The sequence below is a fragment of the Ischnura elegans genome, chromosome 6, assembly GCF_921293095.1.
Source record: "Ischnura elegans chromosome 6, ioIscEleg1.1, whole genome shotgun sequence".
NCBI lineage: Eukaryota > Metazoa > Arthropoda > Insecta > Odonata > Coenagrionidae > Ischnura > Ischnura elegans.
The window spans coordinates 64,603,529-64,615,602 of record NC_060251.1 but is presented as its reverse complement, the minus strand read 5'-3'; the positions used below and the strand labels follow the sequence as shown (position 1 = coordinate 64,615,602).

Sequence of the window (12,074 nt, the reverse complement as noted above, 5' to 3'; positions counted from 1 at the left end):
ACTTACGGGTGTATGCCGCGTGGTGTATCGGATTTTATCCCGGCGTTTCGTGGCCGACTGTTGGTCATATCTTCAAAGGAATGGTAATCACCATTCCCTTGATAAAGTTACCAGCAGTCGGTCACGAAACGTCGGGGCAAATTCCGATATACCACGCGGTATACACGCGTATGTCGTTCATTAATCATCATGAGTCGCGAAAGCTTTTATCAAGAAATAATTTTAAATAGGGTTTACAGACACTTCGCATTGAAAGTAAATATTTACGTTTTTTTGACACCTTCTGAAAAATATTCATCTCCGCATTTACTGGATTAGTTTTCTTCATTCACAACCATTTTGATTAGAGATATCTACATAGCTGACTCGTCTCGCTCCCTTACCGTATCCATCCCAGCTGCGCGACCAGGAGACGCGAGTGTCGAGTCTGGGCACGGGCCAACTCACCTCCCATTGAGGCCTTATTTTGCAATCATTCCCATTTTAGCTCCAGTCCCGTGGAGTGGGAAGGCTTCGAAATGCTTAGGGAGGTTTTAGTTCCCTAGTCCTCCGCATGGGGTCGCGACCATTCCCATTCAATCCATCGGAAGGGGACGCAGAAAGCGTAGGATTGATGGAGGGCAAGCGGGGATTCAAAAATCTCGCCTTTTCGCTTTTTCCGTTTTTCCGGAAAGGATCTGCAGGGGTCACGGGGAGTGTGTGGAGGGCAGGGTTGGTTGTGATCGGAGGGGTTTTTAGTATCAAGGGAGAGGGGGATCGCTGTGGGTGCGCCCTTGGGGTTTTGAATGGCTCGAGGACAAAGTTCTCTCGCCGCGCACGCTCTTAACCGTTGGAAGACGTTTCCCATTTTTTTTTGCTTCCTCCTCTCCCCCCCATTCACTTCGACCTGCCTCCCCATCCCTTCCACGACAAACTGATGGCTCGCCCCGCGTCGTTTTTGGGCGATTTGGGGTGAGAGTGCGCTAAAAAGCCACTGGGCAGGGTGAATGCGAGAATGAGGGAGGGAGGGAGAGAGAGGGGTCCCGCTTGGGCAAACTGTGGCCTCCGGGATAGAGGATGAGTGAGGGTTATCGACGATATGAGGGCTTGGGGTTGTACTGTAAGATATTACGATGTATCGATTCGGATATCGTGATAGCCATGCAATATCTACATGCTTCTTCGCTAGCTGCTGTATTGGCGTATGGGAAGGGGTGAAAGGAAACCGTCAATTTACATCTCATCTTCCCTTGCAAGCCACCTACAGCGCGAGGTTTTTGGCATTACCAACATCCCATGCACAACACCATGCATGGGATTGGGAATTAAAGTTTACTTCCACGAACATGCACTATGAAACATACACGCTACCTATGACACATAAGCTATGGGATTATTCTATATGCTATTTATCGAGGCAATCTGCCTATAAAGCAAAAAAATGATGTTCGAAATGCTAAGAAAATTCAGAAACATGCAAGCAAGTTAGTAGGCTTAACTACAAGTGAACTAACCTACTAATAAGTCCCAACTCTACCGTTATAGTCTCTTATTTATCGCAGAAAAAACGAGATTCTAAATATATTTTTTCCTTCAGTATATCTCTCTTATTTTATATTTATAATCTGATCTACCGAATTGCGTTGTCGTTCGTCAGATAGGACTAACTTCTTCGGTAAATTAGCTGTTCTGAAATATACGTAATAGGTAAGTGTAGTTTCCATACACGGACTGACAGTGATTCCAACCCGAGTTGTTCTAATGGGTCTGTAAAACTGACAAGACTATCTCTAAATCTGCAAACTGTTTTAATATCTGCCGTATTGGCTTATGCAAAGGGTCAAAAGAAACCATCAATTTAAATGCAAAAGGCAGGCACAGAGTAGAGTATTCTGCGATTTCTTAGAGAGGCACATTTTTATAGCGTTCCTGTATTATGCTCGTAAAACGTATTCCGGTGATTGCTATCATTTTTCTTGTAATTTGAGATCCCAATTCCATCTTTCGCATTGTTCTATTTTAGTATGTGAGCTATGCTGAAAAAAGACGCGAAAACATTTGGTGCTGGGGCAATGGTGTATCATTGATGCGACAGAAAGCAATGGATGAAGTGAAATCAAAAACTTGGTCGGAATCAATTTTATAATCGTGGAAAATTGCAACCGTTTATTTCAATAATGTAACACATTAGAAGATTGAATGTAACGAAAGATGCTGATAGCCTTACACGTAAAGGATGTATAGTGTCTACACTTCAATAATACAGACAGTAATGAGCGACTATTTTCAAAAACAGTGTTACAGAGGGCCATGGATTTTACAGTCACTTTCTTGTATCACTAACTCAAGGCATTAACTCCGATTCTCTATAAAAATTAAACCCTCCTTCAATTTGCTCCTGCTCGTGAACGGGCTGAATTATCTTTGGAATACTTATGTGCGCACGTGTGTACTGCCCCACAAAGAAATTGAATATGAGATTTTAGGGTGATATAACATAATCAGATTTAATGAAAAAATAAGATGTGAAGAATTGGAGTGTGCGTTATGGTGCTCAATTTTTACTATGACCGTTAATTTTAGATGGAATTTTGGAATCGAATTCTTGCACCTGCAGGGTGTCACAGGAGGAATCTGCAATACTTCAGGAGGTGGTAGGGGAGACAATTTTAAGTATTTTTTGTCAATAAACATAATGGGGTCGCAACTCCTTAATTACTTACCTATGGGCACGTAAAATATTTTTGGATGCACTTTGCAGTTAAAAATGAGCATGAATGGTAATGATGTCCGTAGTAAGTATTAATCTCACCCATTTTTAAAATACCAAAAACGCCTATTATCATTCTTCTCACTCAATCAGTGATTCAACGTGAACATTCGGTGTCGGCTCGTAATCTATTACTAATAGAATTCTAATACTAATAGACTAATATTAAGTGTTTTTTGTCCATAAACATGGGGTCGCAACTCCTTAGTTACTGACCTATGGCAACACAAACATTTATTGAATACATGGAATACACGTAGCAGTTGCGACTTCATGTTCATGGGAAAAAATCTTTAAATTGTCACCCCTACCACCTTAAATTTTGTATTCGATGTTCGAATTTCGAGCATCAGCCAATCAGACGACATCTAAACTTAATTGTTGAGCCTGAACGCCGCGGTCAGCGGTGCACCGGTCAATTCAATGCAGAGTGAAATCTGATACGGTGAGGTAAACACGCCTTGAATGTGGAAAGCAAATCGTTTTCCGAGAAATAGTCAGAAATAAAGTCAATAACCTGATGCTAAGATCGAGACGAATTCCTAAGCATCTCAACGCTCCTTTTGGATTTAAAAGTAAAGTGACTAAATAACAAGCCGGAGTGAATTTTCTTCTCTTTCGACAGATGGCTGTATCGGAATAATATGCGTTTGATCGTCCGTAGGATTCCACTTCGCTGAATTCTCTGCGATGTCCCTTTTCAGATACGTCCAAACTTCCTCTCGGCAAATCAACCTCTTGCCTCTCCTGGTAGCAATCAGTCAAAACCTTCCCTCCTCTTTCGTTCTGAGATCGACTCCGGAGATATGAACGCTTGCACAGGACGTGCCGCACGCGTCGGTCGCCCGCCAAAGGCTGTCTGCCGCCGCGTCGCGATGGGCTAGCAGGAGGTGGAATAGGGGCCGTAGAGGTGGGGGATTCCAGTTCATGCCGATGATTCGGTTCATATGATCAGGTTCATCATTCGGCTATTCAATAGCTCCGAATCAACGAACGCCAACATACTACGGTAGATCAGATCATATTAATAAAATAAGAGCGATAGGCGGTAGGACGTAATAGATTAAGACTTCAGTTTTTTGAAGTGAAAACTTCTTTAGCGGCGTTAAGCACTTTTGCGGGATGGGGAAAAAGCATAGAATTCGCGTGAGCGTCACCGACCCGACACCGCGATCGCTACAGCGAGGTATACATTTGGCTCTTAAAATTCGTCATTTTGTATCACATCCTCGGTAGTATAGTGGTCAGTATCCCCGCCTATCACGCGGGAGACCGGGGTTCGATTCCCCGCCGGGGAGGATTATTTTCTCAATCTCATACAATTAAAAAAAATTTACAATGGATATTTCAACTACGCAGGCGGACTAGGTATAGTAAATAAACTTTCATGTTGAATTAAAACTTTTGGGCTATGTCGCCGCGTCAGATTTTGGGTGGCCCCAACGTTTCCCGACCGATGCTGGTCGCTTTCTCAAGGGAATCTGAAGAGGTGGGATTTAAAATTGGTATATATAGGTATACGTGTCAGGTGGTGGGGGGAGGGGAGTGAGAGGTTGGAGGAGTAGGTTGTCGATTATCTTTGCCGATTACGGGTTGCCAAGTACGGCTGATTTTAAGGCCAGTGTCTCTGTTAAAGTTGTTTTTCTCCTCTTTAGATATTTCTATTGCTTCTCTTACGAGTCTCTGTTTAAAGCCTTTCACTCTCGCCACAATTTTTGCTTCCTTAAGGTCGATTGTGTGGCCCAGTGCTGCGTGTTCGGTTACTGCGGACTTCGTTGACTGCCCCAGTCGAATTGCTCTCTCGTGCTCCTCTAGACGTGTTTTAACCGATCTGCCTGTTTCGCCGATGTAGTTCTTCCCACAGGTCTGGCAAGGAATTCGGTTTAAAAAATATCTTTTAAAAAATAGCCCTACTGTAAATTGTCCAACTGACTTCAGAAAGAAAAATCCCAAATGATTATTTATTTGTTCAGAGTTATCTCGTGGCACAACTTGGAACTAATATAAGAGTTGGAATTTGACATTTCAATCGCGGCCGGACATATAATACACGTTCAGCTGTGGGCAAAGTTTGGTGAGTGCCGTCTAAATTTTTTTCCCAACTACAGCACTGAGTATAACCTACTAACTAATGCATTCTTAATGCATTTTTCTGAATTGCCTTTGTATTTCTAACAGCGTTTTTTGTGTGTTCTAGCTTTATCGGCATATATTGCCTGCAGGGATAGTATAGCAGTTTTGACTTTTCATGAATGTGGAAGTGTAATTTTTCAGTATGCGTAACATTTTTATGACCTTACGGTGTGCATGAGGGAATCTTCTTGTATGCTGGTGATTGATTACTCCCTGCCAAACACCGTAGCGACGGCTTGCAGCGTATTATGAAGATGTAGTAGTGCGAAACAGGGTGTTGATTCTTATTTCGGCCACTGCTTTCTTCATGATTTTACATACTGTCATGCGTTTAGTTTATTTGCATTTTATTGCATTGGTACCGGAGGATATTTTTATTTCGAGAACATTTCTATCGTTCATTTTAAATCACACTTAGTATTCATGCTCCACTGTAACAGTAAAGATTATTCTAGATTTGTTTTTACCAAGTTCACGAATACAGGCGATCTGTAAGTTCACCGAATATATTGAAACTCATAGCCTTTTCCATTGACATATGACTTCAGCTGGAGATGTACGGGTGACTTGCCTCAGTTCATTTTTACGTATGATAAAATCTTAGTTCCAATATTCTCAGCATGTAAAACCTATCAAATAGATTAAAATATATTGAAACTCATAGCTGCTGTTTGACAGAATGGCAACGGCTTCTCGATTTATAAAATTAATCGTGTCACTCGCTAGAGCGTACGTTTTTATTTTTCCATTGTTCTACCCTTGCATGCATTTGCTATAGGCATTACTAACCGTTGGCATGTTTTGCTTTAGCATGAATGTGGACCTACTTGCAAGCTTGCTCAAGCTCACCACAGAATTGGTAAAAAAAAACAATATCGCATCATTCCTCGGTCCTAACAGACATATTCCGGTGGAAGATATGGTTTATGGCAAAGTTAAATAAGGCAAAAGGTTTTCGTATGTTTAAACTTAAATTAACTCAATTGCACAACTAATGTAGTGGCTTAGATTGGTGCTGGTTCTGTGTAATGGCATTTTACATAATTACATCGCTGATCAAATAAGGAGAATGGATGTGGACTTATATTTTGTAAATATGCATGAGATTTTTATGACCAAATATATTGAAACTCATAGCATTTTTCATTGACATATGACTTTAGCTGGAGATGTATGGGTGACTTGCCTCAGTACATTTTTACGTATGATAAAATCTTAGTTCCAATATTCTCAATATGCAAAACCTATCAAATAGATTAAAATATATTGTAACTCATAGCTGCAGTTTAATGTAATTGTAACTGTTTACTGTATACTGTAACTCATAGCTGCATGTGGTGTGCATGTAGGGATCCTCTTGCGTGCTCGTGATTTGTATGCCAAACACCCTAGAGGTGACTCGCAGGGTATTACATAGGTGTAGACGAATTTAAAAGTGATTCAATTCATTAGATTCTCGCCCATGAATGGTTCACTTGGAACGATTCATTCTGAACGATATAGCTCCAGTGGACATTCGGACATTCTCCGGCGCACGTGGAGGGGGAGGGTTGACCCTTGAAGCAGGGAGCAGGTGCGCCATTTCGTCCTCAGCTGGTCCTCTTTTTTCCGTTTTTTTTCCTTCCTCCTCCTCTGCTAGGGATTTTTGGGGAGGAGAGACGGGAGGGGGGGCCCCGTGGACCCTGGACATCACGTCGTCGTCGGTGGCAAATGCAGAAGGAAACCAAACAGTCCTCCGTGGGGATGAGTATGCTCGTGTCGGTTGGCGGAGGGGTATTCGAGGTGCGGTTCTCTCTCCAGATTTCGGACAATGGCCACAGGGACCGCTTCCTCAAGAGATTGAGGGGGAGACAGAGGCATCCTGCTCCTGAGGATGGACCAGGATTACCGCCTGTCACCGATGTCCCCAGTGCAGGAATAAAACCACTGCTCAGCACCTTGTTACCGCCGCAGAATAAACTTGGGCGGATCATGAACCCAATGAATGCCTAAACACCCGCCCTGCTGATATGTCACTTGAGCGGAGGTCGAGTCTGTACTTTGTAGTGGATGCGAGGCAGTGAAGAATATTCGAAATCTGTGGCATTTTGGTGGCCTCGTAGCGTCCGGCAGACATGTCGAGCCGTGAGCAAAAGTTCGCTCAAGAATTGGTAAAAAAAAATAGTCGCGCATTGCTTCAAGATCTTGACAGACATATTTACGTCGAAGATATTGCTATGCGAAATTAAATAATGCAAAAAGGTATCTTATATTTCCTCCTAAATTAACTTAATGGTAAAAATAGTTTATGCCTATATAATACCCAGCGAGCCACCTCTAGGGTGTTCGGCTTTTATAGTCTCTAATTGATAGTGGAAAAACAATATTCTGAATCTATCTTTTTTACTGTAAAGGCTTAGACTGATACTGGTTATGGGTGATGGCATTTTACATGGATACAACGGTGATAAAACGAGGAGAAGGGTAGAAAGGGTGAGAAGGGGAAGGAGGGATCGAGGAAGAATGTTTTCATCTACATCTACGGGATACCGTGCAAGCCACCACCAGGGTGTGTGGCATGGGGTGATTGCACACCACGCATGCAGCAGTGCCACACTCACCCTGACCTTAATCAGATATGCGCAAGCTTTCCGGACATCGGACAACGACACGCGCTCCGACCAGTTATGAGGACAGTGCTAAGGACACAAACATGCTACCATATGAATAAAACTACTAGTTGGTAATAGAAGTAACGAAAAGTTAGCATAGTAAGTGATTCATGCATGAGATTTAACTTACCAAATATTTATGCAGGTAGTTAGTATTTACAAACATACTAAGTTATTGACGATACATGCAGAGGCTTTTTTATCTAGTCCAAAACAAGCTATCATAGAGATAAACAATTGCAGGTATTATGGTCTCGTATTGTACACGGAAAAATGACTTCTATAATCTACTTTAATAATATCCCAATCTCATCCGGTACTTTGGGGTAAAATGGATATTATCAGGGAAAATGTTTAGAATTCCATATCTTTTAACAGTCTTTACTCTCTTTACTAGCCTTCTGTCTTCACTGGCCTTGATTTCCCACTGCTCATGGGAATCAAGGCGTTAAAATACCATCGTGCGATTTTCCAGTGTGAGACCGTAACCCTTTCCTGATCACCACATTCATTGGCTAGAAATGGGAATGTGACATTTATTTGAAAAACGCAAAACTGCCGCACAGAATGCTGTGGAAATGTGCTGAATGTGATTCTATGGTCAAAAAGTAACAAAAACCAATCTACCTTTGCTATAAAACGGCATGAGACTATTCCTCTCACTTAAAAGGTGCAAGTGAATTGAAAAATTAATATATTCATGGGTGAATAATTAATAAAATTTCATGTTGGAACAAGAAATTCCAATTTACTGCTAACTTTAACTTCACCATGTAAAAAGGGGAAAAATGTCCTTTCATGAATATTTCCACCTTTGTATAAGAAAGGTCCTATGCCGCCGATACGTTTAAAACTATTCGACCACATATCACCTTGAGATGGAATTTCAATCGTTAGTGGTTAGATTCTCGGAGAGGAAAGTTTCTTTTAATAGACCCATCTTTTTTTTATCTCGAATAATGATTGGTACCTAAGCATCACAGGCGGGTGCTGATAATTGATGGCACATAGAGAGAAAGACATTCCATTACAAAAAAAAAAATGCACGAGAATTCGCGCATGATTTTTCTTAAATGTGTTTTTTTGTGATGTAATTCGTCCATGAAACCACCATATTCCTTCCTGACTACAAATGTGGCATCTAAGAAAAAAGATAAATGCAGCTTGCGGATGAGGGTGTAGAAAATATTTGATGAAATATTTTTATGATACTTATCTCGAATGCTTTGTAGGTGTATCTAGCTAGGGACGACAACCTCGTGAATGGAGATGTTTCAAACTGGTAAGATGAGCGATAGATAACAGAAAGGTCACTAGACCACAGGGGTAAATTCTTAACTCTGCAGAAGAGTAAAAGGAAATATTTCTCGGAGGTAAAAATTTAGAATTTTAAAACTACATAAATTGCCGAATAGAAGTACTTAAAATTTCACCTTGAAATATTTTGAGATAGCCATTTAAAATAGCGATAAAAATATTATCTTCAATTATTTCACTGAAGTAAAAATTATGAAAATTGTCACAAGAAATTACGAACCTTCTCTATGTCGAATTCTTGTCCATGCGCGGAAGTTTAACTATGCCTACTCCTACCGAATTAGAAGGTCGATGCCACTTTGTTGAAAAATGTAATTTAAAAGTCTGTTGGTGAATATAATAGGTTGACTTACTTTGAGCACGTAATTATTTAAAATTTTAATTGTTAATATTTAATTATAATATACAATCTTTGATATGACTTCCGATTCCATAAATAAAAAAAACATATTAACATTTAATTTTATCCCCTCTTTCTATTTTTATGCTGGCCTATCCTTTCTTTTTCGCAAATCATTATTTGATACATTTTATTTTTTAGATTCATGCATGATTCATGCCTCTCATTTGATGTTTTCCGCAGAATTTTTTTCAATTTCCTTTCACTGAGACTACAGCTTTTATCAAGATTTTATGTAACCACATGGGTCTAGTTATGCTACCTTTTTATTTCATTGGTCCTGGAGGATAATTTTATTTCTAGGATATTCCTACATTTTATTTTAAATCACATGCAACATACATGCTCCCCTGAAACAGAAAAGATTATTCTCAACTTGTTTTACCGAAATTATATCTCACGAACAATATTGTATTCCCACGAATTTTTTTTCTTTTATCTGAAAAACATCAAATTTATAGCCAAAATGCGATCTAAATGAAAACCCGTGGAGTTTAATACTGATTTAGCTCTGTTATTCATGATGAATTTGAAATGAGTGAATTTTTTATAAATGAAATACATTTGTTTTGAATGAATGCTTCGGATAAATTATTTATATAATAGTTACTTAAATTAAGTTGCTGGTTGACTTGGTTAATTCCCGAATAAAATTTATATATTATTTAAAATTTTCTCCCATAGCCTGTTAAAAAAACTTTCTTGGCTATTTATTCACGCCTTTTTTCGTTGGCTTTCAAATCACCCTCTCCACAGAAACACTAACGAAGTCACCCTGGTTGTGGCAATAGGGTAGTTTCCTTCATCAAAGAAAACGAAAGGCATTGATTGCGATTCCTTACCCACCATTAGTGTATTCATAATATACAAATTATTTGGTTTTAGAAATACCGGTTTAGACCAATGGCAAGGGTCGATTTTATCCTCATTTGAAAAAGGCCAGATTGGGGCCCATGCGATGCCACTCCACGTGACGTCACAGGGACCTAGTTTCTATACGAGTAGATATGAGTTTTACATCGTCTGAGGTTACCAATGCATGCATGAGGCACAGAGCTCAAAAACTGGCTAAGGTCGGAAAGTTTTCTTCGTTTGATATGGTATTAATAATCCTTATTTAAGCCAAGCGCTACCAGCTAGCATGGTACTCTGCTACGTGACAGCATCCTTCGTCGTATCAGAGCTCAGAGCCTCGCCCCAAGGTCACCTCACTTGCGGCAGTGGGAACCAGAACGACGTCACACGGAGTTTTCCCGGCATTCATACTTACCCGTCGCGTTTTCGCGCGCTTGAAAATTTTCATATTTCATTTAATCGCGAAAAATAGATATTGTCATTTAAAAACCTAAAAGCGTGAAATACGTACTCCAGGAGTAATAATCTTTCGATTTAGGAAAAAAAAGGAAACCACCCTATTATGATCTCGGCGATATCTTTGACGTAGCACGTCTCCTCAGAGTCGGTCTCCATTCAGCGAGCCCATCAGGTGTTCCTGTGTCCACCCTGTTTGAAGAAAGTGAGTCTTCCTTCATGCGGATGGGACGAATAGGAGTTGAGGGGAAGGATTTTTGCGGAGGAGGGGAGAAAAAAGGAATACGCCCGCATCTCGGTCGGTTAGCTGGTGAAGGACAAAGGCGACAAAGGATAGAGGAGAGTGGACTGGACACCCCCCCTCTGCTATTGGCTCGGAAAGAAGCCTCGCTCTCCACCTTTTCGTCCTCTGACCGAATGATGGAGGAAGAAAGAAATCAAAAGGAAGAGGGATACACAGCCCACGTCAAATTCGTCATAGAATATGAGCTTTTTTATGTTTCACGATCATTGGAAATCGTCATCGATGGATGGAATTGGTATAATATAATGGTAGTGATCAACTACTTAGTTGTAGGCATTCCCGGCGTATAGAATTGTGGAAGGTTACACGGGATTTCCACCGGGTCAGGTTCTCCAACTCCATCTCGGCCGACGTTTCGATGGGCGAGTTGTCCATCGTTCTCAGGGCATGAAGACCTGCCCGAAGATGCCCTGAAGACGATGGACAACTCGCCCATCGAAACGTCGGCCGAGATGGAGTTGGAGAACCTGACCCGGTGGTAATCCCGAGTAACCTTCCACAACTACTTGGTTATTGTTTTCCAATGGCCTTCAAAAGTAGAAGATCAATCGATTATTGAAAGGTCTGTCGATTGCTGCCTGAAAATCGACTGCTGTTGGGATATTGATTGTCGACGGTAACTTAACTTTTATTCTTTATGTTAGCGGGTGTTCAACAGTCCTGGGTGCGTATTCTGATAGACTATGATTATGGACCGCAACTCAAGTTGGTGAAGAAATGAATGACTTTCGATAACATTGTTCTATTATATTCTCATGACTTGCTAATTTTGGTGCTAGCTAATCCTTGGCGAGGAAAAAAAACAGACTGAATGCCATGGATGTTCGGTTGTTGTTATTGGCCGGTATATCAGGGTAGCCCTGGGATAGTATACCATTAGTACGCGTCCTAATAGCGGCTCAAGGTGCAGACTGGATTACTTTGGACTGTGAAACTCATAGGCAACATGCTGTCATGGGGAAAGATTGCTACGCAAAGATTATGACTGACAATAGTTAAGAAAATAAAATACATTTTTCACGGATTTGTAGCCTATCAGTTTGATCTCATCTGCAGATTTATGCATACCTAAATTGCAGGCAAATCGCGGATCAGGATACCCGTGTTTGATCATTAAATTTATTGGCTAAGGAAGAGTTGTGGTTGTATTCGGATATCTTTTTTGCTTATTTTATTTCCCCCTCTTGTTTCCGGTATCCTTACGTAATA

General features: G+C 40.7%; 1 non-coding gene across 1 annotated transcript; it reads left to right on the top strand.

The window, feature by feature from the left end:
• Positions 1 to 3,975: 3,975 nt before the first annotated feature.
• Trnad-auc lies at positions 3,976 to 4,047 on the top strand. The gene has a single exon. It is a non-coding gene; the product is annotated as a tRNA-Asp (tRNA).
• Positions 4,048 to 12,074: the final 8,027 nt, after the last annotated feature.